Source organism: Eurosta solidaginis, chromosome 5 (genome assembly GCF_040869045.1).
Source record: "Eurosta solidaginis isolate ZX-2024a chromosome 5, ASM4086904v1, whole genome shotgun sequence".
Lineage (NCBI taxonomy): Eukaryota > Metazoa > Arthropoda > Insecta > Diptera > Tephritidae > Eurosta > Eurosta solidaginis.
In genome coordinates this window covers 85,051,935-85,067,761 of record NC_090323.1, presented here as the reverse complement: position 1 = coordinate 85,067,761, position 15,827 = coordinate 85,051,935, and the positions used below count along the sequence as shown (strand labels likewise).

General features: G+C 35.6%; 1 pseudogene; it reads right to left on the bottom strand.

Moving 5' to 3' along the window:
• The window catches only part of LOC137254205 (MOXD1 homolog 2-like), a 110,442-nt pseudogene extending 104,053 nt beyond the window's left edge, over nucleotides 1-6,389 (bottom strand).
• Between the last annotated feature and the right edge of the window lie 9,438 nt (nucleotides 6,390-15,827).

Here is a 15,827-nt window from a genome sequence, read left to right as displayed (position 1 = left end):
AATGAAACTTTTTTCAAGTCAAATGAAACCATACTACTAAATTAGTTGTCAAGATATATTTATATCGTACTTTTAACGCTATTTATCAAATTTTTCTTTAAGACAACTATTTCTAATTAGCCACATTGAAGGCAAAATTTTTGCTTAAAATTTCTTTGTGAATTTAAGCTGCAGTTAAGGTCGGCTTAGTTTAACCTTGCCTTTTGATCGTTTCAATAGATAAAGTAGCAGGGTTATACGCTAGGCAACTTATATACTGCAGTTTAACCACCCACTGAAAATAAGCACCTATATTTTTTACTTGTATCTACTCTTATATTATATGTATACCCTGTCCGACCCAAAAACGTCCGCTAAAACCGTTGGTATACATGAAACTTATACAATCAAATGAAAATTTTATAGTGTATATAGTATAGCGTACTGATGATGAAGGCTTAGACCCTTCGAAATGGATCTATCTGCGCAGCTATGGCAGATTGTCTGAAAATTTTTCTACTTAGTATTCCAAAAACAAAATAAAATTTTTCAATTATAGAAAAATTAAAAAATAACAATACTTATCATTAGAAAAAAGTATTGTTCTGGCCTTTAGCTCGAACCGAACTTTGAATCCTTCTTCGAATTATTTACGGACCGGCGCACAGTGTAACTTTTTTCACTTTTAGGATGCCAAAAGTCCAAAAAACAATGTTCTCCAATCTCAAAAATGTTCTGACATGCAACAGAATAATAACCAACTGTTAAGAAAATGTATACACAGCAAAGTAAAAAACCCACGATCACCATGATAAGCATTATGAAACTTGGATAATTGAAACAAGTGTAAAAATCATTTCACAGTCCAAAATTTTTGACCAAATTTGTGGCCACGTGGTGGATTTTTCAATATCTGTTTTGACTTCAAACTATTTTATTTAACATACTTGGGTAGTTTATAACAGCATTGGTAAGTTTCAGCCACGTAGGAATTTTTTAATTTTTTTGTTTGTTTTAGACAGGCACTAAAAGTTTGGTAAGCTTAGAAAACTTTTCGTTTTCACTAGAATAAAACTTGCCTGATTCCGTCCAATTCCATTGAACGAATAGATACACATTAAAGGTAATTTCATATAGTTTCAGACAAAAAAAACCATTGCGAAATTTTGCGTTTTTCTTTGTAATCGCCAACTTAAGGTCTCTGTGCCCTCGCTCACGTATGAAGCGCAATGACCTAACAATGGAATGTCCTCAATTTAAGTCTACAATACTAGATCCCAAAAAAATACAGTTATACCTGAAATGGTAAAAACCCAGAAAAAGGAAACTTGTGCACTGAATAGCCTTCGTTGTTTGTCATATGATGTTTTCCCATAGTTAGCGAGTTGTGCACATATCCCATCAATTTATGTTATGTATGCACGCCTACCTGAGGGTTATCTATTATGGGTGATATTTCTAAGCAATTGAGTGCTTCGGGAATATATATATGTATGCATACATAACATAAACGCCTACTTAAATCTCGCTTGGAGAGATCATAGGTAGATCTTTAAACCAAAGAAATGGGTAAATATATTTTTGTTAAGCATTAGCAGGTATTATTTTTCCGTAAAAACCCGTAATAAAACGCTTGGGCGAAGACTATATAAATAGAGAACAAAGCTAATAATTAATCATAACAAAGGCGGACTGCATTGAAGTAAAACCAACTGTACTGTACCAAATTTTCCTATATCATCAACTAGTTATGGCTATTTCACGAAATGCACTCTTTGAAGTTTGGCTAAAAAGCAAAGATGGAGAAACGGACAAAGCCATACTAAACCATATTTTGAGTATAATTGGAAAAGATGTGGATCATTCAAAGTTAAAAAAGTCCATCATCAAGCTAACTTATAATATTCGTAAGAGATGGGCATGTTGTTTTCGATCTACAAGTAGATTTATTGAGAAAAACTCTTATTGGTTATTAGAAAATCAAAATGTCGATAATGATCAACTGTTAATGGCAGCGGAATTGAAATTACGATCATCAGGGAAAAGAAATTCTGCAATAATAATTTAGGAGTTGTTCACGGCATCACCATCAAGAGGCACTGCAATCAAAATGTCCCGAATATCGGAAGAAAATATGAAAAGTTTTCACCAGATCAAGCAATTGCGATGATAATTGATCCGGCAGCACACTTCAGAAGTTAACAGAAAAATATATCATTCATATAACTGTTTAAAATAATCAAAGAATTTATGCTATCCTGAAACAAATAACCGTAACGGAAACCTATGCTGAAATTGAATTGCAATCCCTAATTAATCACAGCTTACGAAGATTGTGTTCTGCACAAGAAGAGGTATTGCTTTCTATTCCTGAGGTTAAAGAACTAAATGCAATTATAAAATGGGGATGTGATGGAGCTGAGCGTAGCTGTTACAAACAACAATTTTCGGAAGAAAACAAATCGGACACTAGTATGTTTTTCATTTCACTAGTACCCCTTCAAATGTATACAATGGTTGACAAACGAAAGGTTTTAGTTTGGCGTAATCCTGCTCCATCTTCCACGAGACACTGCCGCCCGATAAAATTTGTTTTTACAAAAGAAACACGAGATGTCATTTCAAAGGAGGTGCAATCTGTCAAAGACCAAATTTTCAGTCTTCGTCCTACAACAATTCAAACAGATAACCTAAACTTACTGGTGAAATCAACGTTTGTGTTGTGCATGATTGATGGCAAAGTATGCAACGCTCTGTCGGCATATATATAATCGCAAAAGTGCTACATATGTGGGGCTTCTCCAAAATATATGAACAATATGCGAGCTCTGTCAGAGCGAAATGTTGACAAAAGCATGCTTGCTTTCGGATTTCCCCTTTACATTCTTAGGTGCGATGCATGGAATGTATGCTACACATCGCTTATCGAATGGAAATGAAGACCTGGTGTGTGCAGGGCGAAGAAAATAAGGAAAAGATGAAAAAGAAGAAAGAACATATCCAAAATAGATTCAGGAAAGAATTTGGTCTTTTGACTGATATGCCAAGCAAAAAGCAACACAAATGATAACAACACTGCGAGAAGATTCTTTGGAGATCCTGAAATAACATCAGACATAACCGGCATAAACATCAATCTTTTGAAAAGGTTTCATACAATACTTTCATGCATAGGATGTGGGTTTCAAATAAATTCTGAAGCTTTTGACCACTATGTGACAGAGACAAGGGTGCTATATTTATCGGAAGATGCTTGGTACAATATGCCAGTGAGCGTACATAAAATTCTGTTTCATGGAAAGAGTATAATCGTGTCTGCTATTCTTCCTATTGGAAGAAGCTCAAGAATGCAGAAACAAAGATGCACGAAACTATCGTAAACTTTTCACCACAAACAAGTCAAGAATTTGTAGTAACTTGGATTTGCTGCACAGATTGCTGATATCGTCAGACCCGTTCATACACAGTTAGCGGAAAACCCCTAGGCCAAAGTGGCGAGCATTAACGAGTGAAGTTATTGGCTTATTATCTGAGCCAGAGCATGTCGACGATATTGACTCCGACTATCTTTATTATACCAGTTAAAATATCATTTTTTGATTTATAAGTATGTAGGTATTTCGATTCAGTTTTTACAAATACATATATGTACCTATGTTTTGTTTGACTTTGAAAATAAATTTTTTTAAATATTAATCAAAAGCCTCTAAGCTAAAGTTAAGAAATCTAAACAATTTTTATTGATATTGGCATTGGAAATGCTTTTAAAGTAGAAAATATGATTATGTGAAATTTCACCTTATATGAGGGCAAGGAGAAAAAGTGGGCGGATCTCAAATCAGATTTAGGCATCTGCAACCACACTGCAAAATTTCAAACGAATTGCTCCATTTGTTTAGCTGTTATAAATTTTGGCATCCTAAAAGTGAAAAAAGATACTCTGTGCGGCGTTGGCGATGGCGAGTACCGAAGATGATTTGATGATGAGTTGTAGGAACCTTACGCAGGCATTTATATAGTTCAGCGAATTCAAACGCAGCGGCTACGCTGGATAGGCCATGATATGCGAATGAAGGAACCCAAACAATCATGAATGCCAAATAAATAAATATTTTTCCGTCAATTCAGATGGTTTAGACCAAGTTTACACATGTCTTAATCTACAATAAATCGTCAAAAGATAAACTGCGCATTTACTTATATTCCATCCCTGGGAACTAGATTATTTTCCGTCAAATTTTCACGTTTCTCTTTTATTTTGTTCTTCCAATTAGAGATTACAATCTAGAGGTGGAACATTTTCTATGAAAAACAAACTACATCTCTAAAATTTGTTAAATTACCTATTATCGATGGGAAAATTTTATATGGGAAATCTAGTTAAAAAATTAATGATTAGGAGTTAAGTACGAAAATGAAGATAATCTCGTTATATGTAAACTAGGTCTTACTAATTTAAACTGAAAACTTTATATTGAGCAGTAGCAAACCTAGCAGGGCTGTATGCAAAATTGCTGCACATGTAATTTGGGCAAAATACTGTTACGAATATTAGCAAAACTAAGGGGTGCTGCCATCTCTAAGCCGATGCTAAGCAGCGCCTTAAAAATAATCATTATGTATCTACATAAACGAATCAATCATTACGTCTACACATATGTAGGTACACGCAGCTGAGAGCAACGCACAAGCACATGCAGTTATCTTATCTGAAATGCTCCTAAGGTATGCAATTGTGATTGTGGAAGTGTCGCTAACATACAAGCGCATGGGGTATGAGAGAAGCTATAAAAATTATACATCTGTAATTGTAGCTGAGAAATTTATAACTAACTAGTAAGTTCTGGAATTAGAAAAGCCTAGAAATATGTAACGAGGAGGTCGGACAGTATAAAAGGGCGACAACAGTGGAGGCGAGGGATCAGTTTCATTTAAGCTATCAGTCAGTTTAGTTATTAAGCAAGCTAGTTGCAAAGTATAAGTGTTATTGTGAAGTACTTTAATAAAGGCCATTTTTCCATTATTCAATATTGGAGTTATTTATTCAACAGTTTAGTGATTCTTACTTAGCAGAAGGTTGCAAATAAGAGGATTTGCAGTAAATTCGTTACAATACCTATCAATAACAAAAAAACTTTATAAAACAATATGAGTTTGTCTCTCTAATATTTGTAAAAACTGAATACATATGTATGTATATTTTTATGTTTACATAGTTATTGACGTTTTCTTATGTTATCTTAAGTCAGAAAAATTATAATGGCCGACTCAAAGAGAAAACGGTTTTACCTCACGCTATTTGTATGATGGCATCGATTCTAGCTTTTACTGTATTGCCAGCCTAAGAAATTTTGTAAAATATCGCTCTGATACGTTGATACTTTTTATTATAAAATGGCAAAATGTATCAGTTTCCTGATTTCAATAAATATTATAACTATTTTTTTCTTTTGGTATTAAATTTTTAATTTAAAAATGTATAAAAAAAGTCGAAACGAAAAAAATTAGGTTCCTTAAAGTGTAATATAAGATTTTTAATGGTTAACGCAGTAAACTCAAACCGAAGAAATGCATATTCTAGCTTCTGGCATAAGAGCGCAGAAATATAAAAGCACTTATACAGATTTCAGAATTGCGGATGTCATAAAACTATCTTGTATAAATTTTTAAAGAAAAATTTAGCTAATACGGTTAATACAATTTGATTTACTTCTTGCTTCGTAATTGTTATATTTTTTTTAAGTTCGCGGCAACGTTGCGTAGAAGTATACAGCTCCTCACGAACAAGTACTTATGCAACTTTCAAAATAAAAGGGTCATATTGTTTCATTAACTTAAAGTAATAGGAAGATCAAAAACACTGTCGCAAGTATCCAACTCCCGCCGGAATCGAATTATTGTGTGTGTTGAGTTTTCATAACCCATTAATAGTATATAGTCCTGGGAAGGATCGACCAAAAGCTCTGTAGATTTCTCTGTTGTGGCAACATGACGATCCTGTAAATTATGAGAATAAAAGTATCGAATATATATGTATGTGCATGCACGAAATATCTAAATATAAATCTGAAAGAATGTTTGTCCTTTCTCCACCCATCCAACAGCAATGTCTGCCCCGTGGAATAACCAGTTTCAGAAAAGCCAAAACCAATATATCCATGTATTCGCACTTGTACTTCAAACGTCGCATCGTCTTTATTGATTGCCCATAGTAAACGATAATTAGAGTTCAAATCCAAAACATGATCCCATGTGAAAAGATTTACATTATCCAATACATCTAGTGAGGAAATACTGTTTCCTGCTTTTGAGTCTGCTATTTTAAATTGAGAGGTGCCACAACATAAGTAAAGAGAGATTTGCAACAGAGTTTTGAGAAGCGAAATAGATTTAACTTTTGTTGGTGCCATTTTCAAATCCTTTTAAAAAAACTCCAATATAGATAACTGTTCTGCAAAATGAAGATCGAAAACCAGGTCAATTGAAGTTGTATACAAATTTCGTTTTTATATTGTGGCGAATATTAGCAGCTTCAATACGTCACTATGCCACGGAAAGAAAAAACACACTTATTCACAGCAATAAATAAGGTATACCCAGCAAAAAATTAGATCCGTATATACAACTTTTTTCACATGGCCAAAAAGCTTATGTTTTTAGGCAAACTAGATATAATATTTTACGATTAAAAAAGGCAAACATGCGAACGATCGGAAGTTTCGTGAAGAATTTGAAAGACATTTTGTTTTATTATATGTGTTGTGAATACATTCGATATAATGGCATTGCTATAAATTTGTTATCGCAAGTTATCGTTATATAATATCCACGCTTAAGTTCAAAGGCTATGCGCCTAGTCACGGTCAAAATAAAATAGGTTTTAAATTTAGATGCAGCTGTTTGACATAATTTTCAATGGGCTATCTGTCAAAAAAGCTCCAACTAAATTTAAAGCCTATTTTATTTTGACTATGACTATGCACCATAGTACTTATCTATATATATAAAATTCAAGTTATGTATGTATGTAGGTTTAGATCGAGTCGCGTCCTAAGGATCAACCCATCACAACCAAATTTGCTCAACCCACTAGAAACTTTCCAAGGATGGTCATAGGCTAAAAATAATATCGATATATAAAAGGGGTGTGGCACCTCCCCTGCAGAATGAATATTTGGTACTACATAACTCTGAAGGTATTCATGCTGGAACATTGAAATACAGTAAGGAGTTTTATGAGGCCAATCCCTAACACCCCCAAGAAAATGTGAGGTGGGGGAGAAGGGGGCGTGGCACCTCCCATTTTTTATTTTTATTTTTTTTATTTATTTATTTATTTATTAAAGTCGACGCAAACACAAATCGGTCGACTAATTATTGTAATAGACAGATATATATGTACAATACAGAGCCATTCTTAAAATTAAAAAATTCAAAAAAGGTACATAGAAAATTTGTATGTTATAAATGAATTTTTTCATTCTGCATATCTCTGGATGTAGTAATGGTAGGATAATGAAAACTGGTAAGGAGTTATATGAGGTTAAATCCTAACACCTCCAGTAAAATGTGGCATTAGGGAAAAGGGGGCGGGGCACCTTCCCTACAAATGGGATTTTTCAGAACTATGGCTGACGTACAAACTAGGTTATTATAACAGCTAAAGTTTGACTACAGAGTTGCTTGGCTGTTATTCCTTTTCGATGTTTAGTAATCTTTCGCCGTTAAAATTTTTTGTTAACTTCAGTCTATCCACATCTTCTATCTATATATATATAAACTTAAAATTATGAATGTTTGTATGTAGGTATAAATCGGGTTGCGTCCTAAATGGATCGGCCGATCACAACTAAATTTGAATCACCCACTAGAAACCTTCCAAAAATGGTCATAGGCTAAACATAACTTCAATATAAAAATAGTAGCTTAAAAAAACTAAAAAACACGCTTTTATAGCTAGCCGAACTAAAAAATAGAAAATAATTTTCAATAAAAAAGATTTTATATAACAGTAGTAGAAAGTCAAACAATCATTTATAGTTAATCACCTCAAAATAAAATTATAATACAATTTAAGTTATTAACAGAATAATTTAATTCTGATTAAAAAGCGTGGGGTGCATTTGACTACATTTCATATCTTTCCTCTGAGATAGTTGCCAATAGAATGATTGTAACATTCAATATCAAGCACCCCACGATTTTTAGTGTGAACTAAATTATTCTGTTAATAACTTAAATTTTATAATAATTTTATTTTGAGGTGATTAATTATAAACGATTTTTTGACCTTCTACTACTGTTATATAAACTCTTTTTAATTGAAAATTATTTTCTATTTTTTAGTTTCGTTAGCTATAAAAGGGTGTTTTTTAGTTTTTTTAAACTATTATTTATTTTTAATTTTTTTGTTCAAGTAATTTTAAAAGTTTTAGTCGAGAGTGATGAAACCTCGAAACGCCAGCGGTCCATGGATGAATCCAACGCCACGGCACCGAAAAGGGCCAAGACGCAGGGAGGCTGGGCCGAAATTGCCAAGGGTCGGCAGGTCATTGGCATTATAGACGAGAGCGGCGAAGATGGCAGGATCCCGAAACAACAGTGGAAGTGGATCGAGGCCGCGCTCGCTACGGTGGCCGTTAAGGTTAAGAAAGACAACCCTGGTCCACCGCCATCTTAAACCGATGCAGGGTGGTTCCATGGCAATGCCAAGCTAATTGACTGTGACGATGCCAGGTCGGTAAACCTTATAGGGCCGCCGTCACGCTGATAGGGGTGGTATATCCGGGCGCGGGCCTCAAGGTAGTGGAGGCGCGTGATATCCCCTTAAGACCAAGGGCTAGATCCTGGGTTCCAGTGACGCCAGCGGACCCAGCTGACATCCTGGAGCTGCTCCAGGAGTACAACCCGGGTCTAACGATCAAGAACTGGAAGGTGGTCAAAGGCAGGCTGCCTTGGTAAAGCTTCTTCGCACGGAGGTGGTTGAACTCCCCCCAGTGAAGACGAGATGGAGGTAGACGAGGGCGAGGAAGGTACTGGCTACGCTTCGTTAGGTTCGGCTGGAAGCTTGCCGAAAGCCAAAAAAAACTATTGAAAAACAAACTGGCTCGTTTGTTTTTAATCATGGTGGAATAACCCATTATACAAAAAATGGACGTAGTTCCATTTAGTGTGACGTTAGGCACCTGACTTTTGCAGGGACAATGACAATTTTACCAAAAACAAGCTACCAGATTGAAAAATGTTACGAATTTTTCTAATTTTGATGGATTTCATATTAACGAAAACGATTAAATTACTTTCATAGGTTTTTTAATAAAAAATGAAAAAAATGCGCCCCATGCCTTGGAAATATTTTAATACGAAATATCAGCCTAGAAAAGGTTTTTAGTAAGCTCGCGAAAATTGTTTTTGGTGGAAGAAACATAGATCGAATTATGCAAAGCACGTGAATATAGCCTTCGTAAGTGTCCGTACGTCTTCTCAGAACATTTTGACAAAACATACATGTTTGTCAAGTGCTTGCTCAGAGGAGGTCCTTATAAACCGACACCGCAATTTCTTGATAAATTGGCTACTAGTTCATATTTATACTCAGTAGAGCAGAGCTCACAGAGTATATTAAGTTTGATTGGATAACGGTTGGTTGTACATTAATAAAGGAATCGAGATAGATATAGACTTCCATATATCAAAATAATCAGGATCCAAAAAAAATTTGATTGAGCCATGTTCGTCCGTCCGTCCGTCCGTCCGTTAACACAATAACTTGAGTAAATTTTGAGGTATCTTGATGAAATTTGGTATGTAGGTTCCTGAGCACTCATCTCAGATCGCTATTTAAAATGAACGATATCGGACTATAACCACGCCCACTTTTTCGATATCGAAAATTTCGAAAAACCGAAAAAATGCGATAATTCATTGCCAAAGGCGGCTAAAGCGATGAAACTTGGTAGATGGGTTGACGTTATGACGCAGAATAGAAAATTAGTAAGATTTTGGACAATGGGCGTGGCACCGCCCACTTTTACAAGAAGGTAATTTAAAAGTTTTGCAAGCTGTAATTTGGCAGTCGTTGAAGATATCATGATGAAATTTGGCAGGAACGTTACTACTATTACTATATATGTGCTAAATAAAAATTAGCAAAATTGGATGAAGAACACGCCCACTTTTTAAAAAAAAAATTTTTTAAATTCAAATTTTAACAAAAAATTTAATATCTTTACTGTATATAAGTAAATTAAGTCAAAATTCAACTCCAGTAATGATATGGTGCAACAAAATACAAAAATAAAAGAAAATTTCAAAATGGGCGTGGCTCCGCCCATTTTCATTTAGTGTGTCTAGAATACTTTTAATGCCATAAGTCGAACAAAAATTTACCAATCCTTTTGAAATTTGGTATGAGCATAGATTCTATGACGTTAACTGTTCTCTGTGAAAATGGGCGAAATCGGTGGAAGCCACGCCCAGTTTTTATACACAGTCCACCGTCTGTCCTTCCGCTCGGCCGTTAACACAATAACTTGAGCAAAAACTGATATATCTTTACTAAGCTTAGCCCACGTACTTATCTGAACTCACTTTATCTTGGTATAAAAAATGGCCGAAATCCGACCATAACCACGCCCACTTTATCGATATCGAAAATTACGAAAAATTAAAAAAATGCCATAATTCTATACCAAATACGAAAAAAGGGATGAAACATGGTAATTGGATTGGTTTATTGACGCAAAATATAACTTTGGAAAAAACTTTGTAAAATGGGTGTGACACCTACCATATTAAGTAGAAGAAAATGAAAAAGTTCTACAAGGCGAAATCAACAGCCCTTGGAATCTTGGCAGGAATACTGTTAGTGTTATTGAATATATAAATAAATTAGCAGTACCTGACAGATGATTTTCTGGATCACCTGATCCACATTTGGTCGATATCGCGAGAACGCCTTCACATATACATCTAAGGGCCACTCGCTTTTAAAACCCTCATTAATACCTTTGATTTGATATCCATATCGTACAAACACATTCTAGAGTCAACCCTGGCCCACCCTAATGGCGATATCTCGAAAAGGCGTGCACCTATAGACCTAATGCCCACTCCCTCTTAAAATGCTCAGTCACACCTTTCGTTTGATACCCATATCGTAAAAACATTCTAGAGTCACCCCTGGCCCACCCTAATGGCAATATCTCGAAAAGGCGTCCACCTATAGACCTAATGTCCACTCCCTCTTAAAATGCTCAGTAACACCTTTCCTTTGATACCCATATCAAACAAACATTCTAGATTCACCCCTGGCCCACCCTAATGGCGATATCTCGAAAAGGCGTCCACCTATAGACCTAATGCCCACTCCCTCTTAAAATGCTCCGTAACACCTTTCGTTTGATACCCATATCGTACAAACATTCTAGAGTCACCCCTGGCCCACCCTAATGGCGATATCTCGAAAAGGCGTCCACCTATAGACCTAATGCCCACTCCCTCTTAAAATGCTCAGTAACACCTTTCGTTTGATACCCATATCGTACAAACATTCTAGAGTCACCCTTGGTCAATCTTTATGGCGATATCTCGAAAAGGCGTCCACCTATAGAACTGAGGATTACTCCCTTTTAAAATACTCATTACCACCTTTCATTTGATACCCATATCGTACAAACACATTCTAGAGTCACCCTGGCCCACCCTAATGGTGATATCTCGAAAAGGCGCCCACCTATAGACCTAATGCCCACTTTCTCTTAAAATTCTCAGTAACACCTTTCGTTTGATACCCATATCGTACAAACATTCTAGAGTCACCCCTGGCCCACCCTAATGGCGATATCTCGAAAAGGCGTCCACCTATAGAACTAAGGATTACTCCCTTTTAAAATACTCATTACCACCTTTCATTTGATACCCATATCGTACAAACACATTCCAGAGTCACCCCTGGCCCACCCTAATGGCGATATCTCGAAAAGGCGTCCAACTATGGACCTAATGCCCACTCCCTCTTAAAATGCTCAGTAACACCTTTCGTTTGATACCCATATCGTACAAACACATTCTAGAGTCACCCCTGGCCCACCCTAATGGCGACATTTCGAAAAGGCGTCCACCTATAGACCTAATGCCCACTCCCTCTTAAAACGCTCAGTAACACCTTTCATTTGATTCCCATATCGTACAACTAGAGACACCCCTGGTCCACCTTTATGACGATATCTCGAAACGGCGTCCACCTAGGGAACTAAGGATCACTCCTTTTCAAAATACTCATTAACAGCTTTCATTTGATACCCATATCGTACAAACACATTCTAGAGTCACCCCTGGCCCACCCTAATGGCGACATTTCGAAAAGGCGTCCACCTATAGACCTAATGCCCACTCCCTCTTAAAACGCTCAGTAACACCTTTCATTTGATTCCCATATCGTACAACTAGAGACACCCCTGGTCCACCTTTATGACGATATCTCGAAACGGCGTCCACCTAGGGAACTAAGGATCACTCCTTTTCAAAATACTCATTATCACCTTTCATTTGATACCCACATCGTACAAACACATTCTAGAGTCAGCCCTGGTCCACCTTTATGGCGATATCCCTAAATGGCGTCCATCCATAGAACTATGGCCTACTCTCTCTTAAAATACTCTTTAATACCTTCCATTTGATACACATGTCATACAACCACATTCCAGGGTTACCCTAGGTTCATTTTCCTACATGGTGATTTTCCTTATTTTGTCTCCATAGCTCTCAACTGAGTATGTAATGTTCGGTTACACCCGAACTTAGCCTTCCTTACTTATTTTTCTTTATTTTTTGTATAATTCAAGCGTTGGAGGGAATTGTTAAACCATTTTTAGGGAGAACATTACCCTGTAGCTCTGCAGGTTAGCCACTAGTTAGGAGAGTGTTTTTTTACGTTGTGCCAGGGGTGTCTTTGGGGCAGCCCCGCCTATACACATTCTGTGCCGTTTTAGCATTGACATAGATGTGCAGACTTTGGAGCTACATTTTTTCTCAACATGTCTTGAGAAATATCCACTGCAAGGGCATAATAATAGGGCCATGCTAGAACAACAGGATTTTTCATGTATTTTTTTTTTCTGTCTAGGGGTCAAGCTGCCATAAAGATATGAGTCGTTAACCACTATTTTTCAATAAAATTGCATGTTTTACTGTGTTCTCAATCGATATATATGCACATAAATCGTGATAAAGGATATTATTATTGTCTCAGATGACCATTGAATTTCCATCCCGAAAAACCACAATTTCGCCTTAAACAATAACGGTTGGCAGCGCTTCTGGCAAAACAACAAAGATTATAAAACTTCAAAACTTCCCAAATACGTCAAATAATTTTGAGTGGACCTACCTTCTTTTTTGTATCATGGAATAACCAGGTGAAGTAAGCCGTCAATTGTCTCGCTCATAATTCTTCTTTGTTCTGTCATTCGGCTATCTGAAAAATTCCACTAAGATAAGAGGAATGTTACAGTTATGGATTGTAATTTAGAATATATGAATCCGGCTCGATCGGATCAGCTTTTTCTGGCACTAGGCCGACTGTCGCGAGGCTATTAGGTATATCCCCTGACATATTTGAGTAAATAATAACTTGGTAAAATTAGTAATATATCATGAATTAAATTTTCAAGATCTTTTGGGGGACCTTTTGCTTAAGTTTGTATGATATATTAGACAGGCATATGTTTTACTTCCGACTCTCAACAGACAAATCAATAGAGTATATGGAAATAACAATGGATTTTTAGGGATGGAAATGCATTTAAAAATATTATACCAATTTCACACAGAAGCTTAATGAAATAAGTAGGCAAGTTTTCTACATTAAAGCCTTTATTGAATTCAATCTTCCATACAGAATACAAACTCCTAATTATCTCATTATTGCTTTATTGAATGGCTAATGGAATCAAAAAACGTTTTGCTTGTTTGTAACAAATGACAATAAAAAATTTATTATTTTCAATAATTTACTAAAAATAGAAGAACACCAAAAAAATTAAAAATTGTATTTTCGTTGCAAGTCCAACAAATGATAATATAGCTTTTTCAAAAATAGGCACATATTTGGTTAGGTGCAACATATGTGAGTAGATACGCATGCATTTTATTTTGACAGCCTTAATAGTTAAAGAGAAAACGGCTGCAATCCATTTAACCTATTTTTTGTAAAAGCCTAATATTATTGAGGGTGCTGACAGATGTTCGCTTAATGAAGCAAGTGGCCGTGTGTGAAAAGGAAAACTAAATTACTTCATTAAACAAAATTGTGATTCGATTAAGTTTCTGTGTGAAAATGGTATTAAGATCAATTCCAAGTGTGACTGTAAAATTTTTCATCAAAACCGAAACCCATTTAAATGAACAAAGTTATTACAGTTCAACTAAATAATGGATAACACCTCTCCCTTTTATGTCCGGTTTTTCGATGAAAGCTTCAACTGCAGTTGAAGTTGAGGTCAGTTTACTTTAGACACATTATTGAATTTTACTGCTCATCACAGTTTTTTATTTTTATAAAAATAATATAAGCTCACACTGGTCCTGTGTATCCCATTTTGCATTGGTGTTATGTGGCACTGATATCCCGAAAAACAGTTTCTGTAATGGCTTTCGTAGCAAGGTATTTAATTTTCTACTCCTATTTTTTCAAAGCAGGTAAAAATGTTACCCTCTTCTGACCATTGAAAATACAACCCTACCGTTTCAGATAGCGTACATCTTCTGTCTTTTTTTATTTACTTCACCTGGTGATTCCACCATGGTGCAACGATACAGGTGGCAGCATGGAACAGCTGATTACAAACTTTTTTTATTTGATTTGATACATCAACTTCCGGCGCAGTTCGATTTTGACATTTGTCCATCGAAACTACAAAAACAAAGTACATGGAATTTGTATTTATGTTTGTAGGTATGTCACCATGCTGCCACCTGTATCATTCCGCTATGGATTCCACCATTGTTTTTAATGAACTAGGTTGTATTTTTATACTCAGTTGAGCAGAGCTCACAGAGTATATTATTATTACATCCATGCACGTATTAGTGAATAAGCAACAGCTGTACGAATATGGTAAAGAGTATGTAAATGAAAAAAAAAGTGTTGTAAGCTGTCCGGTTATGGGAAATTAAAAAGCCCTTTGGGGTAAAAAGCAAGTGCCCGCGTCCTGTTATGGGAGGGTTGTCCGCTCAAAAGGGAAAAACTTAAAAAATGCTTAAGAATTTTTTTGGTACTGAAAAAATTGCCCGTCTATGAGAGGTGTCGCTTAAGATAGGTGTCTGTTAGGAGAGGGTACACTTATATTTATTTATAATATATTCTGGGCTACATCGAAAAAAACGTATAATAAAAACATATATATCGTTCATTGTATAACTTTTCTAGGACCAGTCTATGTCTTTCACCGACCTTGACTAACATTATGTGGTTGATTGAAATAAACTCAAATTTCTTACGTAATTTGGTTTTAGTAAGAGACAATTCAAATAATTTTCGCTCTGCAGCCACTGAACTATGTAGCAGACTCAGTAAATCATATAAAAAAACAAGCAATTCTTCAAAACACTTTTCGTTCATATCATTTCTATAAAAGCTTACTTTTTCCCAAAAAGCTAAAACGTTTATATCAGGCTTAAAATCACAATCTAACAGTCTTAAAAGCTTCCATTGTGTAACAATTGTATCTTGATCGCACTTTACCAAGTACGAAAAGTATTTATTAGCGGTATTATAGAAGTTTCGGCTTCTCCTAATGCCTTGTCGGGAGTAATTGTACATAAAACTTGTATATGACATCTAG